Source organism: Arachis stenosperma, chromosome 5, assembly GCF_014773155.1.
Source record: "Arachis stenosperma cultivar V10309 chromosome 5, arast.V10309.gnm1.PFL2, whole genome shotgun sequence".
Lineage (NCBI taxonomy): Eukaryota > Viridiplantae > Streptophyta > Magnoliopsida > Fabales > Fabaceae > Arachis > Arachis stenosperma.
In genome coordinates, this window is record NC_080381.1 from 81,361,893 (window position 1) to 81,369,028 (window position 7,136).

The 7,136-nt window shown below is 40.8% G+C and overlaps 1 non-coding gene across 1 annotated transcript; it reads left to right on the forward strand.

Moving 5' to 3' along the window:
* The first annotated feature begins 440 nt into the window (after positions 1-440).
* Positions 441-548, forward strand: LOC130983641 (small nucleolar RNA R71). The gene has a single exon (XR_009087623.1). It is a non-coding gene; the product is annotated as a small nucleolar RNA R71 (small nucleolar RNA).
* Positions 549-7,136: the final 6,588 nt, after the last annotated feature.

Sequence of the window (7,136 nt, forward strand, 5' to 3'; positions counted from 1 at the left end):
AAATTTGGGTGATTTCTCCATGAAGAATTATAGGTGTTTCCATAGGGTTCTCCTAGGTAATTCACCTCTTCCATTGAAGGGTTCTCAGGATCATAAGCTTCTTCCTCAGATGAAGCTTCCTTAGTACTGCCAGGTGCATTTTGCATTCCAGACAGAATTTGGGAAATCAAATTGACTTGTTGAGTCAATATCTTATTCTGAGCCAGTATGGCATTCAGAGTATCAATCTCAAGAACTCCTTTCTTCTGACTAGTCCCATTGTTCACAAGATTCCTTTCAGAAGTGTACATGAATTGGTTATTTGCAACCATCTCAATTAGTTCCTGAGCCTCTGTAGGCGTTTTCTTCAGATGAAGAGATCCTCCAGCAGAGCTATCCAAAGACATCTTGGATAGTTCAGAGAGACCATCATAGAAAATACCTATGATGCTCCATTCAGAAAGCATGTCTGAGGGACATTTTCTGATTAATTGTTTGTATCTTTCCCAAGCTTCATAGAGGGATTCTCCATCCTTCTGTCTGAAGGTTTGGACTTCCACTCTAAGCTTACTCCATTTTTGAGGTGGAAAGAACTTTGCCAAGAAGGCATTGACTAGCTTTTCCCAAGAGTCCAGGCTATCTTTAGGTTGTGAGTCCAACCATATTCTAGCTCTGTCTCTTACAGCAAAAGGGAATAGCATCAGTCTGTAGACCTCAGGGTCAACCCCATTAGTCTTGACTGTGTCACAGATTTGCAAGAACTCAGCTAAAAACTGATGAGGATCTTCCATTGGAAGTCCATGGAACTTGCAATTCTGTTGCATTAGAGAAACTAACTGAGGCTTAAGCTCAAAGTTGTTTGCTCCAATGGCAGGGATAGAGATGCTTCTCCCATAGAAGTCGGGAGTAGGTGCAGTAAAGTCACCCAGCACCTTCCTTGCATTGTTGGCATTGTTGTTGTTTTCGGCTGCCATGGGTTCTTCTTCTTTGAAGAATTCGGTCAGGTCCTCAACAGAGAGTTGAGCCTTAGCTTCTCTTAGCTTTCGCTTCAAGGTCCTTTCAGGTTCAGGGTCAGCTTCAACAAGAATGCCTTTATCTCTGCTCCTGCTCATATGAAAGAGAAGAGAACAAGAAGATGTGGAATCCTCTATGTCACAGTATAGAGATTCCTTAAGGTGTCAGAGGAAACGAAAAATAGAAGAAGGAGGTAGAAGAATTCGAACTTGATTAGATAGAGTTCGAATTGTGCATTAAGAAGGAGTAGTACTCCATAAATAGAAGGATGTGGGAAGAAGGGAAGAGGATTTTCGAAAATTCAATTAGAAAGATGTCAAAAACATTTTAAAAATTGATTGATAATTTTTGAAAATTGAAAGTGGAAAAGAAATCAAGTGATTTTTGAAAAAGATTTTGAAATTAGAAATCAAAAAGATTTGATTGAAAACTTATTTTGAAAAAGATGTGATTAAAAAGATATGAATGAAAAAATTTGATTTGAAAACAATTTTAAAAGATATGTTTTGAAAACAATTTTGTAAAAGATTTGATTTTGAAAATTAGTGACTTGCCTAACAAGAAAAGATATGATTCAAACACTAAACCTTTCTCAACAGAAAAGGCAACAAATTTGAGATGTTCAATCAAATCATTAATTGTTAGTAAGTATCTTTGAAAAAGGAAAGAAATTGATTTTGAAAACATTTGATTGAAAAGATATGATTTGAAAAAGATTTGATTTTGAAAAACTTTGAAAACTTGAAAAAAAAAATTGATTTGAAAACAAAATTCTCCCCCTTTAGCCATCCTGGCGTTAAACGCCCAGAATGGTATACATTCTGGCGTTTAACGCCCAAAATGCTACCTCTTTGGGCGTTAAACGCCCAACCAGGTATCCTGGCTGGCGTTTAAACGCCAGTCTGTCCTTCTTCACTGGGCGTTTTGAACGCCCAGCTTTTTCTGTATAATTCCTCTGCAGTATGTTCTGAATCTTCAATTCTCTGTGTTATTGACTTGAAAAGACACAAATTAAAAATATTTTTGGATTTTTAATAATCAAAATGCAACAAGAATGAAAGAACAATGCATGCAAGACACCAAACTTAGCAGTTTGTATACTACTGACACTTATGAGAATGCATATGAGACACACAAAACACTCAAGTCAATTGAATTCAAAGATTAGAACATGAAAATCATCAAGAATTACTTGAAGACCATTAAGACACATGAATGTATGCAATTGACACCAAACTTGAGATGAGACACTAAACTCAAACAAGAAATTTTTGGATTTTATGAGTTTTTTTTATTTTTTTTTGTGTTTTTCGAAAATTAAGTGAAAAAAAATATCAAAATTCTTAATGAGAATTCCAGGAATCAGTGCAATGCTAGTCTAAGACTCCGGTCCAGGAATTAGACATGGCTTCACAGCCAGCCAAGCTTTCAAAGAAAGCTTCGGTCCAAAACACTAGACATGGCCATAGGCCAGCCAAGCCTTAGCAGATCATTGCTCCAAAAGCAAGATTGATGAAAGTCAACAAGCTCTTGTGATGAATAGTTGAAACCTCGGTCCAATAAGATTAGACATGGCTTTCTCAGCCAGCCAGACTTCAACAAAGCATCATGAAACTCTAGAATTCATCTTCAAGAATTTCGAAAAAAAAATACCTAATCTAAGCAACAAGATGAACCTTCAGTTGTCCAAACTGAACAATCCCAGGCATTGTTACCAAAAGCTTGCTCAAAACTTGAACAATCCCCGGCAACGGCGCCAAAAACTTGGTGCGCGAAATTGTGAACAATACTTTTCACAACTCTCATAATCCCCGGTCATGAACTCCAAAAACTAGGTAGTTCAATTCCATGGCATTACACAACTTCGCACAACTAACCAGCAAGTGCACTGGGTCGTCCAAGTAATACCTTACGTGAGTAAGGGTCGATCCCACGGAGATTGTTAGTATGAAGCAAACTATGGTCATCTTGCAAATCTTAGTCAGGCAGACTCAAATGTATAATGGTGATGAACGCATAAAACATAAAGATAAAGATAGAGATACTTATGTAATTCATTGGTAGGAACTTCAGATAAGCGCATGAAGATGCCTTCCCTTCCGTCTCTCTGCTTTCCTACTGTCTTCATCCAATCCTTCTTACTCCTTTCCATGGCAAGCTTATGCAAGGGTTTCACCGTTGTCAGTGGCTACCTCCCATCCTCTCATTGGAAATGTTCAACGCACCCTGTCACGGCACCGCTATCCATCTGTCGGTTCTCAATCAGGCCGGAATAGAATCCAGTGATTCTTTTGCGTCTGTCACTAACGCCCCGCCCTCAGGAGTTTGAAGCACGTCACAGTCATTCAATCATTGAATCCTACTCAGAATACCACAGACAAGGTTAGACCTTCCGGATTCTCTTGAATGCCGCCATCAGTTCTCGCCTATACCACGAAGACTCTGATCTCACGGAATGGCTGGCTCGTTTGTCAGGCGAGCACTCGGTTGTCAGGCGATCAACCATGCATCGTGTTATCAGGAATCCAAGAGATATTCACTGGAGCTTTGATTGCTTGTAGAACAAGAGTGGTTGTCAGTCACCTTGTTCATGAGTGAGAATGATGATGAGTGTCACGGATCATCACCTTCATCAAGTTGAAGAACAAGTGATATCTTGGATAAAGAACAAGCGGAATTGAATGGAAGAACAATAGTAATTGCATTAATACTCGAGGTACAGCAGAGCTCCACACCTTAATCTATGGTGTGTAGAAACTCCACCGTTGAAAATACATAAGAACAAGGTCTAGGCATGGCCGAATGGCCAGCCTCCCAATGATCTAAGATAGCATAAAACGAAGATAGCTACCAAAAGTCTCTAGATACAATAGTAAAAGGTCCTACTTATAGATAACTAGTAGCCTAAGGTGTACAGAAATGAGTAAATGACATAAAAATCCACTTCCGGGCCCACTTGGTGTGTGCTTGGGCTGAGCAATGAAGCAATTTCGTGTAGAGACTCTTCTTGGAGTTAAACGCTAGCTTTTATGCCAGTTTGGGCGTTTAACTCCCATTTGGGTGCCAGTTCCAGCGTTTAACGCTGGGATTTCTTGAGGTGACTTTGAACGCCGGTTTAGGCCATCAAATCTTGGGCAAAGTATGGACTATCATATATTGCTGGAAAGCCCAGAATGTCTACTTTCCAACGCCGTTGAGAGCGCGCCAATTGGGCTTCTGTAGCTCCAGAAAATTCACTTCGAGTGCAGGGAGGTCAGAATCCAACAGCATCTGCAGTCCTTTTCAGTCTCTGAATCAGATTTTTGCTCAGGTCCCTCAATTTCAGCCAGAAAATACCTGAAATCACAGAAAAACACACAAACTCATAGTAAAGTCCAGAAAAGTGAATTTTAACTAAAAACTAATAAAAATATACTAAGAACTCAACTAAAACTATCAAAAACATACTAAAAACAATGCCAAAAAGCGTACAAATTATCCGCTCATCATTGAACATTTCCACTGAGAGGATGGGAGGTAGCCACTGACAACGGTGAAACCCTTGCATAAGCTTGCCATGGAAAGGAGTAAGAAGGATTGGATGAAGACAGTAGGAAAGCAGAGAGACGGAAGGGAAAGCATCTTCATACGCTTATTTGAAGCTCTCACCAATGATATACATAAGTATCTCTATCTTTATCTTTATGTTTTATTCATATATCATCTATACCCATTTGAGTCTGCCTGACTAAGATTTACAAGGTGACCATAGCTTGCTTCATACCAACAATCTCCGTGGGATCGACCCTTACTCGCGTAAGGTTTATTACTTGGACGACCCAGTGCACTTGCTGGTTAGTTGTGCAAAGTTGTGTTTATGCCATGGTATTGAGCACCAAGTCTTTGGGGCCATTACTAGGGATTATTTGAGTTGTGAAAAGTAGTGATCACAATTTCGCACACCAAATTCCTTCACCCAAGAGATGTTAATATCCCCCAAATGTCTGTCAACAAAATCGAGACCCAACTCAAGGATCCGGCTAGTAATGGACCGTCGGACATCATTGGGTAGGAGCAATTTCTTCTCGATATTCAGCTTTGTTGTTCGATATTTGGAAAATCGAAGCTCACAGTAGAGATTGGGAAACTTAGTTGGATCGGTAGAAGGTAGCTGCTGATTTTCTTTTTCTTCGTCATTCAGTGGATTCTTAGCATAATGCTTGTAGATGGAGGGAAGGGAGGAGGTAGAGTGTTTTCTCTTCTTGGAAGAGGTGGCAGTGGCTATAGCCTTTCCTTTATCCGACATCCTGAAAAATATGATAGATTATAAGCAATGAAACATTTAGCATGTAACAAAGAAGGCATGTTCAGGATATCAATTGGCTAATAAACAATCATGATGTGAACTGAACTTGAAAAGAATTGGTGAACAAGTAAGCATAAGTGAACAAGGAAACCAAGAGTGCAATCTTCATTAAAGTTAACAACTCCTATTCATTAAGCATAAAATCATCATACTTTAGAAAGAATGGTTAAAGATGGTTAAAAGTGAGTAGAAGTGAAATGGTTAAAGAAATTAGTGAGTTAGAAAAGCGGATTAGTGGTATGATGATATTTAGGCTCAATTAAAAGAGAAGTTGTGGTCCATGCTCACAATGAATGATGCAAATCCGGGAAGTTGAAAGGAAACGGAAAGTAGCCCAAATTGCAATAGAGATTAAGATGAAAACAACTTTCTTGAAAATTGGGCAGCATTCCGGCTTAAAATTAGACGTCCCCGGATAGCAAAATAGCACAGATAGCATAGAAAACAACACCAATTAAGCACAACGGCAATCAGATAGCATTTAGCAACACAATTTGCACAAAATAATACCCCAAAAAGTAGCATACATACCCAAGGAAACAGACAGCAAATAGGCACATACGGGGCACTTATCAGGCCTAGAATCTTCTATCCAGTCCTAGCTACCTAACCGCAATTATTTCTATCTAACCTAACATGCAACATTTGAATTCAAACTAACTATCAGACAATTACAGTACTAACAGAAATGAACAATTTAAAAAGGAAAAACAGAAAAACAGAAATAGAGCAGGAACCTGGGAGCTGGGAAGAATGGGAAGGTGAACTAGGAGAGGGGCAGGGGCAGCAAACTCAGGGAAGTGGCACCGCCGTGGGTGGTGGTTATGGCAGAAGAGCAGCGGCGGTGGGGGCTGTTGCGTGAAGGAGGGCCGGCGATGATAGAGGTAGCCGGTGGTGATAGTTGCGGCGGTTGGATGTTTGACCGAAGGGAGGAGAGAATGAGTGGTTGAGAGAGGGAGGGTTGATGGTGGACGATGGCAGCCGCGGTGGTGGCGATGGCGGCCGATGTGAATTGGATGAGTGAGAGGAAGAGAGGAGAGAGAGGTTGGTGATGAGAGGAGAAGAGAATTGATGGTCAAGGCCGGAGGTTGGTCGTGCGGTGGCGGCGATGGCGGAGCTGCGGCGGTTATGGAGGAGAGGGAGATGGAAATGGAGGTTGAGAGGGGGAAGAAAGAAGGTGCGCGACTGCGCAGTGTGTGTCGCGCATTAGGGTTATCCCATTTTCGAATCGACGTGCGCGCGCACCTTGCGCGTCCGCGTGCTTTGAGGAAAACGGAGATCCACGCGTGAGCGTGCAGTGCGCTCTAGCGTGGGTTGTGTTGGGCTCAGGGCATGATGTTTGCCCAAGAGAGGCCCAACTCTCGGGTACGTGGGCGATGATATATCAGCTAAGGGACGCGTGCGCGTACATGGTGCATGCGCGTCCACCCCCCCTTTTTTTTTCAGAAAAATTTTGCTGGGTGCTCCCCATACTGTTCACAACTCTTTATTCAATCAACAATCATACAATTCACAAAAAATGCAATTTGATATTATTCATCTACTACTAAACACAACATACATGTGACTAAGCTAACAATTAAGTTGTACAAACAAATTTGTATGAAACATCTACCTACAATGGCAACTCAAATCACTTAATAAGCAAATTTAAAAGAGAGTGGAAAGAGTTTACATGGTGGGGTGTCTCCCACCTAGCACTTTTAGTTTAAGTCCTTAAGTTGGACATTTTGAGATGCTTGTTGTCATGGTGGTTTATGTTTGTACTCATCCTTGAATCTCCAAGGATCCATGCTTC